The sequence below is a fragment of the Chenopodium album genome, chromosome 8, assembly GCF_948465745.1.
Source record: "Chenopodium album chromosome 8, dcCheAlbu1.1, whole genome shotgun sequence".
Taxonomy (NCBI): domain Eukaryota; kingdom Viridiplantae; phylum Streptophyta; class Magnoliopsida; order Caryophyllales; family Amaranthaceae; genus Chenopodium; species Chenopodium album.
In genome coordinates this window covers 7,161,250-7,179,831 of record NC_137841.1, presented here as the reverse complement: position 1 = coordinate 7,179,831, position 18,582 = coordinate 7,161,250, and the positions used below count along the sequence as shown (strand labels likewise).

The 18,582-nt window shown below is 36.2% G+C and overlaps 1 pseudogene; it reads right to left on the bottom strand.

The window, feature by feature from the left end:
* Positions 1–17,061: 17,061 nt before the first annotated feature.
* On the bottom strand, positions 17,062–18,359 carry LOC145555763 (dirigent protein 22 pseudogene; annotated as a pseudogene).
* Positions 18,360–18,582: the final 223 nt, after the last annotated feature.

The window sequence follows — 18,582 nt, the reverse complement described above, 5'->3', positions numbered from 1 at the left end:
AAGGCAGGGACCAAGGGTCGTGGGCAGGCTCGAGCAAACGTTGCTGCTGCCGGGTCTACATCTCAGCCACCTAATACGGACATTGCTGCCAGTTCTTCGCAAATGTTCACCGCGGATCAATGGAAGGCGATTGCAGGGTTTATTGGTAACACAAAAATTCCCAATGACCGTTTGAATGGTGAGTTTGATAGTGCTTTGTGGATCGTGGATACCGGTGCTTCTAGGCATGTTACTTGTTGTGACAAGTGGCTTTTTGATACTCAACCCATCTCTTATTGCCCGGTGGGTCTTCCGAATGGCAAAACTGTTTATGCCACAAAGGAAGGCTCGGTTCGACTATCTTCAAAAATTACTCTTACTCATGTGCTATTTGTTCCTGATTTACGTTGCAATTTAATTTCAGTATCGCAATTAATTGATGATACAAATTATACTGTCCAATTTTACTCAAATATGTGTGCTATACAGGACCAGTCGAGGGAGCTGATTGGAACGAGTGTTAGGCGAGATGGACTGTTTTATTTCGAAGGAAGGGCCTCCGTACAACATGTGGCTACATCTGAGTCGTCTGATTTGTTAGAACTGTGGCACAAGCGATTGGGTCATCCGTCGGAAAAAGTTGTTAAGCTTCTCTCTCCCGTTCGAAACTGTAAGGGTCGTTTAAATAAAGAATGTGAAGTTTGTTTTCGTGCTAAACACCCTAGAGATAGTTTTCCTATTAGTGAGAATAAAACTACTCGAATCTTTGAAAAAATTCATTGTGATTTGTGGGGTTCATATAGGCATGCATCATCTTGTGGTGCACGTTATTTTTTTACAATAGTGAATGATTTTTCTCGTGCTGTTTGGATATATTTGGTCATTGATAAAACTGAGGTGTTTCGTATGTTTATGTCTTTTGTGGCAATGGTTGATAGACAATTTTCTCAAACAATTAAAATTGTTCAAAGTTATAATGGCACATAATTTAATTGTTTGCGTGATTTTTTCAATTCCACTGGCATATTATTCCAAACCTCGTGTGTGGGAACCCCGCAGCAAAATGGTAAGGTTGAGAGGAAACATAAACGCATTCTCAATGTAGGGAGGGCTTTGCGATTTCAGGCTAATTTACCAATTTATTTTTTGGGGGAGAGTGTTTTAGCTGCCTCCCATTTAATTAATCGTACTCCTTATTCTCTTTTGCAAAATAAAACCCCCTACGGAATTTTGTTTGGTAATTCTCCTTCCTACACTACTATTCTTACCTTTGGGTGTCTTTGTTTTGCACATAATCAGAAAACTAAGGGAGATAAATTTGCTAGTAGGAGTCACAAATGTGTGTTTGTGGGTTATCAAAAGGTTGGAATTTATTTGATCTTGAATCAAAATAATTTTTTGTGTCACGAGATGTAAAATTCTTCGAAGATGCCTTTCCCTTTAATGATCCAATTTCATCAAATATTGTTCCTGACAATATAGTGCCCATGTGCAATGACGTTGATTTTGATTTTGTTGATGTGAATTTGGAGAATATTGGGGTTGATTATGGTAATGTGGCACGCCAAAACTTCCAGTAGCAAGCCTCGAATCATCCCACCCCGAATCAGCCCTCCTCGCCACACTCACCAGCGCCTACTGGATGCCCAATGGCCGAGGAGGTTGCTGCTTCTGCCTCACCCGATGGGTTTCCAACGCCCTCAAAGGGAGGCGAGCAGGGGGCAGCAAGCAGCACCGAGTCACTCGGCTGCTCTCGACCAGCAAACAAGCAGCTCCGACACTTCAAATCTGCCCGAAACAGCAACCAATGAGGGCCAGTTGGGTCGTGGTATGCGCGACAAATACCCAAGTGTTCTCTTAAGGGATTATGTGACTCATACGGTCCTTATTAACAGTCCTTCATCTCCATATCCTAACACTCCATCTCCAAAGCATCCCTCAGGTACTCCCTATCCTATAGCGCATTATATTAATTGTGACAGTTTTTCTCCATATTACCGAAATTTTATTGCAGCTATTACTTCTGGCAAAGAGCCAAGGTCTTTTAAGGAGGCTATGAAGGATTCAGATTGGAGAAAATCTATGCAAAGCGAAATTCAGGCTCTTGAAAAAAATGGCACATGGACAATGGAAGATCTTCCACCTGGCAATTAAGCGTCCATTAGGGAGTCAATGGGTGTACAAGATCAAATATAATTCGGATGGGAGTATTGAACATTTGAAATCTAGATTGGTTGTCTTTGGCAATCATCAAAAGGAGGGCATTGACTACACCGAAACATTTGCTCCTGTAGCTAAAATGGTCACTGTCCGTGCTTTTCTAGCTATTACCGCTTCTAAAAATTGGGAGCTTCATGAGATGGACATTCACAATGCTTTTCTCCATGGTGATCTTGAAGAGGAAGTCTACATGAAACTCCCTCCGAGTTTTGAGTCCTCGCACCCTAATAAGGTATATCGCCTTAGAAAATCCCTATATGGCCTAAAACAGGCTCCTCGATGCTGGTTTGCTAAACTTACTTCTGCTTTGAAGGCATATGGTTTCTTCCAGTCATACTCAGATTATTCTTTGTTTACTTACACTAATTGTGGCACACAAATTAATGTGCTTGTGTATGTTGATGATTTAATTATATCTGGGAATAATTCCGCTGCTCTAAGGGCATTCAAGACATATCTCAGTGACTGTTTTCATATGAAGGATCTTGGCACTCTGAAATAATTTTTGGGCATAGAAGTTGCCCGTAGTTCTTCTGGTTTGTTTTTGTGTCAGAGAAAATATACTCTTGACATTATTTCATAGGCAGGATTGTTAGGTTCCAAGCCCGCCGATTTTCCTATGGTACAAAACCACAAGTTGGGTCTAGCAAGTGGTCCCGTACTTTCTGATCCTGAATCGTATCGCAGACTTGTCGGCAGGTTGATTTATCTTGCAGTCACTAGGCCGGATTTAGCCTATTCGGTCCATATTTTATCTCAGTTCATGCAGGAACCAAGAAAAGAACACTGGGTAGCAGCTCTGCGAGTTGTTAGGTATCTAAAAGGTACTCCAGGTCAAGGGATTTTAATACGATCTGATAGTGAACTCACTGACAGGGTAAAGTCGTATCCCCTAATCAAAAATAATTCCTAAGTCCTCTAACTAAAGCAGATAGGGAAGTAGGGTCGATCTCCACAGGGAAACAAGTCTTTCTATTCCTAATTAACTAAAATAATCTAGATTATGAAGTAACCAAAGTTTATATTTGAATAAGGAACTAAACTACTAAGATTAGGATTAGGGAGAAAACAAGATATAAAAGGATCTAGGGCATAGGTTCACCAATAAATAATATTCCAGGGTAAAACATAGTAATCAATCATTGACATTGCATAAATAACATGATTAACAGGCTCTCGCAATTTATTAATCAACATAGATCTAACAGGCTCTCGCAATTTACTAGATCTAAGTTCTTATTGAAAATAGCCTTTAATATCAAATTAACATCTGCTCGATTCATCAATTCAATATTGCTATACTTTTACAAGCCGTAATTGTAAAACGTTAAAACAATTCAATAAGAAATTATCATGTAATACCAATAATCAATAATAGTCAATCATCAATGCATCAATTAACCAGATTGTAAAGGGCTTTCGCTACGTATTACAATCACATAATTAATTTACCGGTATTAAATCTCATCTCTCGAATCTCGACTTAACCATTTATAAATTAACCTGCCTATTGAAACTAGACCTAAACATCAATTCTCATCTGTCGAATCTCGAATCAATATTGTCAAACTCATGCATAAAAGATCAGGCCTAATCTAGTCACAGAGCATTAAATCAATCAATAGGAAATTAATCTAGCATTGATAATTAACAACAATAAATTACCCCTTCATATTATTTATGGATCCCCATAAACCCTAGAATTAAAACTACTCACACATAATTAAAACTAAACTAATCAAGACAATTAGAGGAGACATGATCAAAGAAAGAGAATAAATTACTGAAATTACACCGAGAGTTATATAGAGAGAAAATAATACTAAGAGTTTAAGAGGAGAGAGAAAAGAGTTAGAGAGAGAAAGTCTCAGAAAAATTAAGAAAGAGTAAAAAGAAGGTAAAGAAGTACTAAATTCGTTTTACGGAGAAGTATTTATAATCCGTAAGAATCCTAAACTAAAACAAACTAAAACGACGCTAATCGTCAACTAATAAATACATGCGCCCGATCGGGCGAGGCACCGCCCGATCGGGCGCGCCTTCGGGCGCCAGCCTTTGCTTCTCTAGCCCGGCCGGGCGCGCCTCCGGGCGCCAGCCTCTTTGGCCGGGCGCCGACCTTTGCTTCTCCCGCCCGGCCGGACGTACCTCCGGGCGCCAGCCTTTTTGGCCGGGCGGCTCTCTTGGGCCACTATTTGGACTACGAATGGGCTCCAATTCTTCGGGCCAATCTGGGTTTCCTCTTTGGGTCTTGAATACTCGGTCCAAATGCCCCGGTATCACCTATATCGAGCCCTTAATCACCGGTTCGATGGCTCTAACCGGCCCTGGGCTATAAAATCTGGTCGTGTTTCTCCAATGCTCGTGATTGCTCCAAAATATCTCGGGAAAATACTCCAAAAGCATAAATCCCTGCAAAAGTAAACCAAATCTACGAAAACACTAGAAAACACCAATTAGTAATAAAAGTGGCTCTAAAGAGCCAAAAACACTACTAATTATGACCAAGGGACGGGGGTAAAATACTATATAAAATAGACACATCACTCACCTTGCAGAGTTGGTGTGATTCAGACTGGGCCGCTTGCCACTTAACACGCAGATCTGTGACGAGATGGCTGGTCGCCTATTTCTTGGAAGACTAAAAAGCAACCGACCGTTGCTACTAGTTCAGCAGATGCAGAGTACCGTTCCATGTATTCCATTACTTGTGAACTAAAGTGGTTGAAGGGTCTTCTTTCGAGCTTAGGTGTAAATCATCCCAAAGCTATTAAATTGTTCTGCGATAGTCAGTCTGCATTGCACATTGCAAAAAACCCCGTGTTTCACGAACGAACAAAGCATATTGAAGTTGACTGTCACTTTGTTCGAGATGCTATCATAGACGGTCTCATTGATCCCTCCTATGTTTCTACTCATGTCCAATTAGACGATATCTTCACCAAAGCATTAGGCAAATCGCAATTTGAACATCTCCTTCCCAAGTTGGGCGTCTTCACTCCACCCGCTCCAACTTGAGGGAGGTGTTAGGAAAGATTAGGAGAATATTATTTATTGTTATCATATAAATTAGTTTCCTTATTTCTAGCCTTAATTCACTCAAGATAATACTTAGAATATCTTGTGATGTTATCTTAGGAAGCTTTGAGCCCTAATTACTTTGACAACTTTTACTCTGTCATCCCTCGAAATGGGAAGGAGTACACCAGTGTTCCAATGAAGATCGAGGTGAGGATCAAGGAGCAACAATAATTTTTTCTACGGAGTAAATTAGCTAGGATTAAATTTTAGGTGTTTCATAAAAGAAGAAAAGGAAAAAAAAAAAAAAAAAGGTAAACGACGTTATTAACGTCCGTTCCTAACCTACAAATTGGTTTCGTTGCTTTCTTACAATTAACGTCCGTACAAGGCATTATTTAATTATTTCTTCTGACAGATAATGGCCCACAAATGGGACTGATTTACATATTTCGTCAGAGCAAGTTGGGGTGACATCATCAATTTGAATTTTAAGACATATGCTTAAGACTTTTCTCATTTTTCTTCAAAAATCTCAAGCAAATCTCAAGTTGAGTCTTGAAATTCCAAGACTCAACTTGAGACTTGAGATTGGGACCCACTTCACCCACCTCACTTTTATTTTTATTATCCTTTTTTTTTATTTTTAGACTTTTCTACATATAATATGTTAAATATTTAAGTCTCAAGGCTAAAGTGATAAATTTGTATAAGTCTTAGTGAGTCTTAACAAGAATTTGATGACATCATTTTTCAATAGGGACCACCAAAAATGATGTCACATCCAAGTCTTAAGACTTGGTGCTAAACTTGCTCTCAATCAGCCTGATTGACCGGGTATTCCTCAAAATTTTCATATTCATGAAATGAGGGTTTCCGTTCTGCAAACTATATCATTCAATTCACTTGAGTTTGAAGTGAACGAACAGATGACCTCAATACTTAATTAGAGACATTTCAAAGTTCAAGGAGGTGTTTGACCACATAATTGTAACTTTGGCCACATAGGGACGTTGAATTATCTTAAGTCAATTTTAGATGGAGGTGATTCTCTTCCTTAATGGTTCGTCTAAAAGTATAATGTAATTATAATAAATAGAAAAGGTTGTTTATCTTACAACAATTTTTTAGTCGTACAAAGACACATGTTAATTAAAATAATATATATGAACATGTTGAAGCTTATAAGTTTTGATGATGATGAACTTAAATTAAAGCAAACTCAACTAAAGGTTTACAAGTGTTTAAGTACAGGAGAAATGGACCTTGGTGAAGGAAGAACATCTTGTATTATGAAGAATTGAAGAATTTTTAAAGAGTTAATCAATAGAAGAAGAGTTCTCTAACAAGAACTAAATTCCTTAACAGGAATGTTCCCTAACAGGAACTTGAAGGTTGTAAGCTGAAGACAGTAAGTTCCACAAGGAACTTAGGCTACGAAGTTCCAGTTGTGAACTGGAGACCAAGTGACAGCAGGAACTTGTTCCTGGCCTGCGTGAAGCCCAAGATATTCAGAATTACAGAAGCGCGGCATTGAGATATTAATTTAGTTAAGATTTTATCTTCTAGATTTATTGTTAAATATGTTAATAAGATATGCATGAAATCTATTAGAGACGTGACAAGATAATTTGGAAAAAAGATAAAATTGGAAAAATATAAAAATATAGATTTTGGAAAAAAGATTTTGTTTTAATTTATTTTCCTAAAATCAGTTGCAAAACGATATTATTCTCTTATATATATCTTCTTGTATTTTTTGGAAAGGATTTTTCTTCAATAAAATGATTTACCAAAAATCGTATTTTGAGATAAGGAAAGTTAACATCTTTATCTTTTGAAAACCTACTTTCTATACAAGTTATACTTGTATAAATAGTAGAGGTAAAACTACTTTCGGTTTTTGTAAGTTTATGCGTGAAGAAAATCTTGTGAGCTTTATCAAAGTGTAAGTTTGCCAAGCTTTATTTTGTCATATTAGTTTCGGGTTTTATGCATAGCGCAGCTTGCCTAACATATTCTAGACATTTTATTTACTGTAATTGACTGGGTAATTGGGTGAGATTGTATGATATTTTTAATCACATACAGTAGAAATTATTTTGTAATAAAGAGTGCATTGGTACTGTGAGAGTACAGGTGAATTCAAGTCAGGGGACTTGGATTGGGTAGGATTGAGTCTTACCGTGTTACAAGTTCTAGTTGGAACTTGTGTTTAAAGGTCTGGATTATAATAGGTTTGTAATTTCTTCATTGACCTATTATAGTGGATTGTTTGTGTGTTGAAATCCCTTAGAAGGGTCGAGGTTTTACTTCCAGTTGGGCCCTGGAAGGTTTCCTCGTAAAACTGTGTATGCACTATCAAGTTCATTTTATATTCTGTTTTAAATTTGCAAAAGTAGTCATTAGGAACTTAACTACAATTCACCCCCCCTCTTGTAGTGTTAGTTTCAAATAACAATTGGTATCAGAGCAAGGTTCTCACGTGTAAGCAGAAAATTTTGCTGAGTAAGATCTTGAGGAGAAATGAACTACAAGGAAAAACTTGAAGAAGGATACTCAACCCAACGTCCTCCTATGTTTAACGGTAAGTTTTATACCTACTGGAAGAACATAATGGAGATTTTCATTAAGGCTGAGAATTACCAAGTTTGGCGTGTTATTGAAGCTGGTGACTATGAGGTAAACGCAACAAATGATAAAAATGAGGTAGTTCCTAAACTTATTTGTGATTATGACAAAGAAGACTATCAGAAACTCGAAATGAATGCTTTAGCAATAAAGTATTTACATTGTGGTCTTGGACCTCATGAGCATAATCGTATCATGGGGTGCAAGACTGCTAAACAGATTTGGGATCTACTCGAGGTCACTCATGAAGGAACAAACGAGGTACAACGTTCTAAAATTGATTTATTGATGTCTAGATATGAAAGGTTTGAAATGCAGTCTAAAGAAACTATAGAAGAAATGTTTACTAGATTTAACGACATAATTAATGAACTAAAATCCCTTGGTAGGCACATTCCTATTGATGAACAGGCTAGAAAGATTTTGAGAAGTCTTCCACAGTATGAACGTTGGAGATCCAAAGTTACTTCCATGCAGGAAGCTAAGGACTTCACTAAGTTCAATATGGAACAAGTAGCTGGATCACTTATGACTCATGAATTGCATCTGAGTTCCAATAACGAAAGTTCCAAAAACAAGAGTCTTGCTCTAAAGGCTCTAGACTCAGAGGAATCTGAAGTTGATGAAGAGGAGATGGCTATGCTAGTCAAACGATTCAAAAAGATGATGAATAATAGAAGGTTTGACAGAAACAAGAAGCCCACTGGTTCCAGAGACACTACTTGTTTCAAATGTGGAGCAAAAGATCACTTCATTAAGGATTGTCCACTCAAGGACGGTAAGAACAAACCTAAGGAGCAATACAAGGAATCCAGAGTGTATAAGCCTTACTTCACCAAAGACAATGTGAAGAAAGCAATGCTAGCCGCCTGGGTAGATACTGATACAGAAGAAGAAGAAGATCAACCTCCTGAAGAAACAACCCATCTGTGCCTAATAGCAAAAACAGATGAAAAGGCTAAGCTGAAGGAACTTGAAGCTGAGGTATGGTTTTCTGAAAGAGATCTAAAACATTTCTCTAAAAAGAATCTAATATATGTTGTCTTGGATATTCAAGAAGAGCTTAAAGAATTGCATAGAGCCAAACAACAAAGTGATAAAGCTTTGATCACTTGCTAAGAAAATAGTGAGTGGGCTGACAACATGAAATTTGACATTCAATATAGATTCTTTAGTCTTTTTGACGACAATCGTGTGCTAAAAGAAACTTTAGAAAACTTAAAGCATGATAACATACTCTTAAATGTTGAACTTTCTTTGTTAAGATCAGGAATAGACTCACCTAATTCTGAAGTTCCTTCTCTAACTCAAATCACCAATTTTGAAAAATTGAAATCGGATTTAGAGGAAATCAAAATGGAGAAAGCTAGACTTGAGGGGGAACTTGAGAAGGCTAAGAAATGTAAGAAACCTGTTGAGTACATAGTTCCTGACTGGATTACTAATGCTCAGACCAAAAGAACAGAAGGACTAGGTTTCAAGAAGAAGTTCCAAAAGGAAATGAAGTATGTTAATTTGCCTAGTAGTATTGTTTGTCATTTCTGTGGAAAAACTGGACATAAGCAGATGAATTGTTTAAAGAGAAAAAGTAGTACACAGAAAAATTAAAATTATGTTGAGCAAATTTGGATTATGAAAAATAATCCCACTCCTATTACACAGGAACCCAAGGAAACCTGGGTTCCTGATACTAATGCTTAATTCTTCATGCAGGTTCCAGTGAGGGGGAACAACACTTGGTACCTCGACAGTGGTTGTTCGAAGCACATGACTGGAGACAAATCTAGATTTCTCTCATTGGATGCCTACTATGGAGGAACTGTGACGTTTGGTGACAATATGAAAGGAGATATAATTTCCATTGGCAAAGTAGGAAGGTCAAGTTCCCATGCTATTGATAATGTATTTTTGGTCGAGGGTCTCAACACAACTTGTTGAGCATTTCACAATTTTGTGACAAAGGAAACTCAGTAAGTTTTACTTCAAATAAATGTAGAATCATTCATAATAACACTGGGAACATTATTTTAGAAGGAACTCGTAAAGGGAACACATATGTTGTGGATCTTAACGAAGTTCCTAAAAGCAGTCTAATAACATGTTTCAGTGTTATTGAGAATGATCCTTTATTATGGCATAAAAGATTTGGTCATGCAAGCTTTACACTACTCGATAAACTTAGAGCTAAGGAACTTGTGGAAGGTCTCCCTTGCATCAAGTTCCTATATGACAAAGTGTGTGATGCTTGTGTTAGAGGAAAACAGACTCGAAGTTCCTTCAAATCCAAGAAAATGGTAAGCACCAAAAGACCTTTGGAACTTTTTCATATGGATCTATGTGGTCCTATGAGAATCCAAAGCAGAAGTGGTAAGAGATATGTAATGGTAATTGTTGATGATTTTTCAAGATTTACTTGGGTTTTCTTTCTTGTTAGCAAAGATGAAACATTTGATGAATTTGTAGCCTTTATAAAGAAAGAACAGAGAAGAACAGGTAACCCACCGATTCACCTCAGGTTAGATCATGGCACAGAATTTGAAAATTCTAAATTTGATGAATTCTGTACTGAGCATGGTATGGATCACAACTTCTCGGCACCAAGAACTCCACAACAAAATGGAGTGGTGGAACACAAGAATAGAAGTCTTGAAGACATGGCTAGAACAATGCTAATCTCAAGTGGTCTGCCAAGAAACTTCTGGGCAGAAGCAGTTAATACAACATGCTATATTCTCAACAGAGTATCTGTTAGAGCCATCACCAACAAAACTCCCTATGAGCTAATCAAAGGGAGAAAACCTAACATCTCTCACCTCAGATCTTTTGGTTGTAAATGCTTTGTTCATAATAATGGTAAAAGAAACTTAGGAAAGTTTGATGAAAGAAGTGATGAAGCTGTTTTCTTAGGATATGCCTCAAATAGTAAAGCTTATAGGGTTTATAATAAGAGAACAATGTGTGTTGAGGAATCTGTACATATTATATTTGATGAAACTGAACAATTGTTTGATGTACATGAAAGTGATGATGACTTTGAAATAGGACTTGTTCGTAAGATGGATCAAGATGAAGAGTCAACATCATTACAAAAGCAGCTGGAAGAAAATGAGGAAAATAAAGAAGCAAATGAAGATCCTACATTAGAAAATGCAACAGGAACTCCTCAAGTTCCAGAACAGAACGAAGTTGATCAAGAAGTTCCAGAAGAAGTTCAAACTGAAAATCAAGATGAAGTCCAACATTTGAACCAGTCACCAACAATGAAGAAAGATTGTATCCAATTAAAGACTTTACTCCAAAGCCTTGGAAACATCAGAAATCTCATCCAGTTGATGCAATCATGAGTGATATCACAAAAGGAACTCAAACCAGATCTCAGCTTAGGAACTTCTGTGCATTTTATGCGTTCCTATCTTCAATGGAACCTAAGAACCATGTTGAAGCTTTGACTGATGCAGACTGGATTAATGTTATGCAAGCCGAACTTAACGAGTTTGAAAGAAAAAAAGTATGGCATCTAGAACCTAGACCTAAGAAAAAGAAGACAATTGGATTAAAATGGGTGTTTAGGAACAAGCTAGATGAGCATGGTATTATTGTCAGGAACAAAGCTAGGCTTGTAGTACAAGGTTTCAATCAACAAGAAGGTATTGACTATGAAGAAACATTTGCTCCTGTAGCCAGGTTAGAAGCTATACGCCTACTTATTTCATTTGCTGCTTATATGGGATTTAGGTTGTACCAAATGGATGTTAAATGTGCATTTTTGAATGGATATCTTGATGAAGAAGTCTATGTGGAACAACCTCCTGGATTTGAAAATCCAGAATTCCCAAACCGTGTCTACAAGCTTGACAAAGCTCTTTATGGGCTGAAGCAAGCTCCTAGAGCATGGTATGAAAGACTGTCAAAGTTCCTATTGAAAAATGGTTTTAAACATGGAAAAATTGATAAAACATTGTTTTTAAAATCAAATGGAACTGACATATTAGTTGTACAAATTTATGTTGATGATATTTTATTCGGTGCAACTAATGAATCTCTGTGTAAGTATTTTGCTGACCTAATGAGTGGAGAATTCGAAATGAGTATGATGGGAGAGTTAAACTTCTTTCTCGGATTGCAAATCAAGCAAACTGAAGAAGGAATCATGATCCATCAACAAAAATATATTAAGGAACTGATCAAGAAATACAAGATGGAAAATGCAAAAACCAATAAGACTCCTATGGGTATTGGAACTAGATTGGATGAAGATCCAACTGGAACTTGCATAGATCAAACTATGTATAGAGATAAGATTGGCTCTTTACTCTATTTGACAGCAAGTAGACCTGACATATCTTTTAGTGTAGGTCTATGTGCCAGGTTTCAAGCAAATCCAAAGGAATCTCACCTCGTAGCAGTAAAGAGAATTCTTCGTTACTTAAAAGGAACTGATGACTTGAGTCTCTTCTATCCTAGAAGTGACTCATTTGAATTAAATAGCTTTACTGATGCTGACTATGCAGGTGACTTGGTTAACAGAAAAAGTACTTCAGGTATGGTTCAGTTCTTAGGACCTTGTCTGGTTTCTTGGGGATCCAAGAAGCAAAATACTGTTGCATTGTCCACAGCTGAAGCTGAATATGTGGCAGCAGCAGCATGTTGCTCACAAGTTCTATGGATAAAACAACAGGTTAGAGATTTTGGTATTATTTTTGAATGTGTCCCTATTTACTGTGACAATACCAGTGCTATTTGTATTTCTAAAGATCCAGTTCAAAACTCAAAGGTAAAGCATATCCACATTAGGCATCACTTTTTAAAAGACAATGTGGAACAAGGGAATATTAAGTTAGAATTTTGTCAAACAGAAAGTCAAATTGCTGATATTCTAACCAAACCCTTGAACAGAGAAAGATTTGAGAAATTGAGATTGGAACTTGGGATGATCAAAAGCTAACTTGATTGCTTCTGAAGTTCCAAGATATGGCTGATTCAAAAATAGTGTAAATAAAGTTTAAAGAGCTTTTGGCGCAACTTTGGTGTGACAAACATAGCTGAAGTGTCACTGTTGTTAATTACTAAAGGTAAGTTCACTAAAACACTTATTATGTAAGCAATTAATAATATACTGTGCATATGTGTTTAAACCGTGTTCCAATATGTGTATATTTAGAAAGAAATTATGATTTGTGAAATTAGATGAATTTGGAAAGAAAGTGAATTTTGAAAATACATCCTGCCAAATGATTTTACAAATTAATTGAATGTGTTTCAATTAAATGACTGAACAGTAAAACCATTCAATTCCCTTGCACCGCTTCAATAAATATAAAAAGCATCTTTCACCCACCTTTTCACTCCACTGTCAAATCACATTCACCCTCTTCAGTAAAAATCTCAAGATCAAAATCACAATCGAATACCATGGTTATCATTGCAGAAATCGTTTCTTCTGAAAATTCCCAAAACACCGAACACACCATTCAAGAAGAAACTTCACCTTTAGCAATGGTCAATTATAAACCTTCTCCAAAATCAATCAAAAGTACCTCTAATTCTCCTAAACCCTTTGAAAACCCGAAACCTTTACCCTCAAACCCTAAGAAAGTTAAGAGCAAGAATGTTGAAGAAGAGTACAGTACTTCAAGTGTACTCGATAAATTGCGTCAATGGAAACAGAAGAGGGAGAAAGAGAAGTCACATGAAAAGGAAATTGAGGAAGTTGATGAGTTCGAAAAGGGGGAAAATCAAGGCGAAGAGGAAAATCAGGAAGAAGAAGAGAATCGGGGAGAAAGTGAAGCGGATGCCTCAGTAGAGGAAGAGGAAGAAGAGGTTGATGAAGATGATGACCAAGTGGAACTTCTTGCAAGCACGGGAAGGTATGTTACTGGTCACAGACTTGATAGTACATGGTGTAAGAAGGCTAGGTTTTTAGAATTCTTCGATTTAATCAAATTTCAAGGGTGGGAGTATATGTTATCTACTGCTTCTAATAATGTGCTATATCCTGTGGCTATGGATGAATTTTGTGCAAAATTTCAAGTTAAACAAGGGAAGATTTCTAGCTTAGTAAATTACAAGAAAATTGAGTTTGATGTTGAGAAACTAGGTAAAATTTTGAAAGTACCTACTGCTGGATTTGAATTGTATGTGAAGGGGAAGAATACTGTGAAGGTAGGAAACTATCTAAGTGGAGATATAGTTGAATTTTTGGGAGGACAAAGGGGAAAGAATGTTATGAGTCATAATGATCTTAGCCCTCTTAATAAGCTGTTGTTCAATTTGGTGAGAAAAACCATATTGCCCATAACTCAGAAGAGAAGCCAAGCATGCTTGATGGACTTGGCTGTCATCTTCTGTCTCTCCAAGGAAATCAAAATCAACTTTCCATCCCTAATGTATCAACACCTAGCACACTGTATTCCACGAAAGAACAAAGTACGTGGGATATGGTGCATTGTTGTCTACTGTGTTTGAGTTTCTAGGTGTGAAGCTCAAAGGAGTTTATGAGGGATTGGAGGAAAAACCAGAGGATGTGATTAATGGGGAAACACTTCAAGGTATAAACCTTGAAGTTGTAAATGGAAAGGTCGGAAAAAGTGAAGTAAAGAAAACAGTGGGAGGAAAAAAAAAGGGAAGGAAGTTCGAGAAAAGGCTGTGAGGAAGAGTAGGAGGATCTCAGCTGGTAAGGCTCCTAAAACTAGCTTGGAGAAACCACTTGAGATAGATGAGTATGAGGACAAATTCATTGCAGGACAAGTGGTTGAACTGGTGGACAGAGCTGACATTGCAGAAAAGCAGTTGAAGACAGCCACAGAGCAAATACAAGATCTTGAGAAGAAGGTTCAAGGACTTGAGAGTAGTCTCAAACTACAAAATTTGGAGTTCCAGAAGGACCTTAAGAGTCTTCAAGATAAGCTAGAGGAGTATATGCAGCAGAAGGACCTTAAGAGTCTTCAAGGACCTTAAAAGTTGGAATTCATTGAAGATCCTTGAACTCCTTGAAACTTAAACAAGACCAGCCTCATCCATCCTATTTTGTCTAGCCTATCCCTAGCCTCACTTTTGCTTCTCTATGTTTTATTAATTCAGTCGTGAACTTGTTACATTTCAATTTCTGTTTTAGAAATGTTTTCTTTTAATATTGTAGTATTTTGGAAAACTAAGCAGGAAGTTTCTTTTGACTTTAATGAAACATTTTGGAACTTGGTGCAACCATGTGTGTGTTATATTGTGAAAGCTTATGTAGAAAAGTTGAACTTATTGGAAGTAAGTTAGCAGCGCTGCCTTCAGTTTCCCACACTCGATAAATTACTTGTCAGAAGCTTAATATTCTTGAAAAAGCAGGCCTTTTTTATGATGCCAAAAGGGGGAAAAAGAGGAAGCAAACTTGAAGGTTTCAGTCGTTCTAGGTTCCAGTTGAGAAAGTATCAAAACTTCTTTGTTTTGGTAGCTTAGTTATTTCATGTTCTGTTTTTCTTTGTTTTCTTTGTTTTATTTTTTTTTATTTTTGTTTCTTGTTTTTGTGTGTTTACTTAATCAAAAATACAAAAATACGTCCTTCTATGTGTTTTAACTTTTGTTAAGAGTTTGCTTAAGTTTGTCATCATCAAAAAGGGGGAAATTGTTGAAGCTTATAAGTTTTGATGATGATGAACTTAAACTAAAGCAAACTCAACTAAAGGTTTACAAGTGTTTAAGTACAGGAGAAATGGACCTTGGAAAATGAAGAACATCTTGTATTATGAAGACTTGAAGAATCTTTAAAGAGTTAATCAATAGAAGAAGAGTTCTCTAACAAGAACTAAATTCCTTAACAGGAATGTTCCCTAACAGGAACTTGAAGGTTGTAAGCTGGAGACAGTAAGTTCCACAAGGAACTTAGGCTGCGAAGTTCCAGTTGTGAACTGGAGACCAAGTGACAGCAGGAACTTGTTCCTGGTCTGCGTGAAGCCCAAGATATTCAGAATTACAGAAGCGCGGCATTGAGATATTAATTTAGTTAAGATTTTATCTTCTAGATTTATTGTTAAATATGTTAATAAGATATGCATGAAATCTATTAGAGACGTGACAAGATAATTTGGAAAAAAGATAAAATTGGAAAAATATAAAAATATAGATTTTGGAAAAAAGATTTTGTTTTAATTTATTTTCCTAAAATCAGTTGCATAACGATATTATTCTCTTATATATATCTTCTTGTATTTTTTGGAAAGGATTTTTCTTCAATAAAATGATTTACCAAAAATCGTATTTTGAGATAAGGAAAGTTAACATCTTTATCTTTTGAAAACCTACTTTCTATACAAGTTATACTTGTATAAATAGTAGAGGTAAAACTGCTTTCGGTTTTTGTAAGTTTATGCGTGAAGAAAATCTTGTGAGCTTTATCAAAGTGTAAGTTTGCCAAGCTTTATCTTGTCATATTAGTTTCGGGTTTTATGCATAGCTTGCCTAACATATTCTAGACATTTTATTTACTATAATTGATTAGGTAATTGGGTGAGATTGCATGAGATTTTTAATCACATATAGTAGAAATTATTTTATAATAAAGAGTGCATTGGTACTATGAGAGTACAGGTGAATTCAAGTCAGGGGACTTGGATTGGGTAGGATTGAGTCTTACCGTGTTACAAGTTCTAGTTGGAACTTGTGTTTAAAGGTCTGGATTATAATAGGTTTGTAATTTCTTCATTGCCCTATTATAGTGGATTGTTTGTGTGTTGAAATCCCTTAGAAGGGTCGAAGTTTTACTTCCAGTTAGGCCCTGGAAGGTTTCCTCGTAAAACTGTGTGTGCACTATCAAGTTCCTTTTATATTCTGTTTTAAATTTGCAAAAGTAGTCATTAGGAACTTAACTACAATTCCCCCCCCCCCCTCTTGTAGTGTTCGTTTCAACTAACAATAATATATATGAACATGTATAAAGTTCATATTGTGCAAATAATATGAAAAGGAGGTATTATAACTATAGATCACCGTGTATGTCACGGAATTTAACCAAGTTAAAATAAAATATTTGTGGTTTTAAAAATGGCTAGTCACATTCGTGTAAATTGGTGAGCCATATCATGTTGCACGTATTGCAACTAGAATTACATTTAACATACATTTTCCTTAAGACTAGATATGTATACTTGTGTAATGAAAAGGAAATTTTATATAGAACTAACTTAAAGATTAGTTATTTTGTGAATAATTATCCGTTTTTTTAAAAAAATAATATTTTGAACTACATATAAGATGACAAAAATTTGTCTAGCACATTATCCATAGACTATTTTCGTCCAATTGAGTTGTTTGTGGGGCCCACTCCTATGGTTTTTCACTCATTTGTCTCTTCCTTCATTAACTTTATTATGTTCAACGATTTATAATTTAAAGGCCACAAATTTCATAATTTTTCTTAAAAAAAGGATGAATTTAGAGATTTGCTTAGGTCAAATTAAGATGGTGAAAGGTGGAGTTCAAAGATGAGGAGTGAAAATGGAGGGAAAGTAAATGAAGGCAGAGAGAGGTAGTTGAAGAGGGGAGCTAATTGGACGAAAACCCGTAGGAGTGAGCCCACAAACGGCTCAATTGGACAAAAACCGTTTATGGGTAGTACTAGAAAATGTTTGTCATCTTATGGATAGTTCTATATAAATAAAATAAAATAAAAAAACATATTTTAAATAAATAAATAACGGATAGTTGTTTACAAAATAGTCCATCTTTAGAGTAGTTTTATATAAAAATTTTAAAATATAAATGTATAAGAAAAAAGTTGTAATGAAATTGCTTCTAAAGTTCCAAGTACATAACATACATTAGAAGCTTTCCAAGTTCAAAATTTATAAAGTTGCAAACATTATAAATGGAACAAAATAAGCTTATTCAACTAAGGGAATATCATAATGTAACACAAACAAATTGTACTCAGATATAGCAGCTCCGGTTTTAACATCATACCGGTATGTCTTAGCCAAAGCATAACCTCGAGCAAGCCGGAAAACACCGGTGCCTCCAACAATAGGCATTTCTCTTACGGGTTCAACCACACGATACCGGCCCAAGATACTAATACTACTCCCATTATACTTCCCTTGAGTGAAAGACAAAGTTATGGTCATCAACAATGAGCCTGACTTACCCTGAGAGGACTCACCATACAACCCTTGAGCTCTACCAACGAGTTTCGAGCTTAACTCGGGCCCTTCGGTTAAAGGATCATCGATCATGACTAGGGTGCCGAAGCCAATAGTTGTTTGGTTTGCTGGTCTTGCTATTATAACTGCTGTAGGGTTGTTTCCATTTGGTATGTCATGGAAGTAAAAGTGAAGTTTGGTTAATTTTTGTGTATTTTTGGCTAAGTTAATGTTGAAGGATTTTTCAGATAAATGAGCTTGTGTAATAATGAAGAATGTAAGGGAGAAAATTAGTAGAAGTATGGAGAATTTACAAGCCATAAAGTTGAAATTTTTGTGTAATTAGATAACTAATTTTATGAGTTCAACTTGTATTTATGTGTTGCTCTCTTTTCTTGCTCCTTTTGCTAGTGTTGTTTATTGGATGCTTTTATTGGTTGTTGAAAAGTCAATTTATACTAACCCACTCGACCACGCATGAATTGGGAATATTGTCCCACCAAAAAGAACTCGAGCGAGAATGATTAAACTATAAATCATACTACCTCCCTTACATATTAGTTGTAATTTTAGAATATTTTGTGTCTCATAAATAATACCCCAAAATTACAACTAA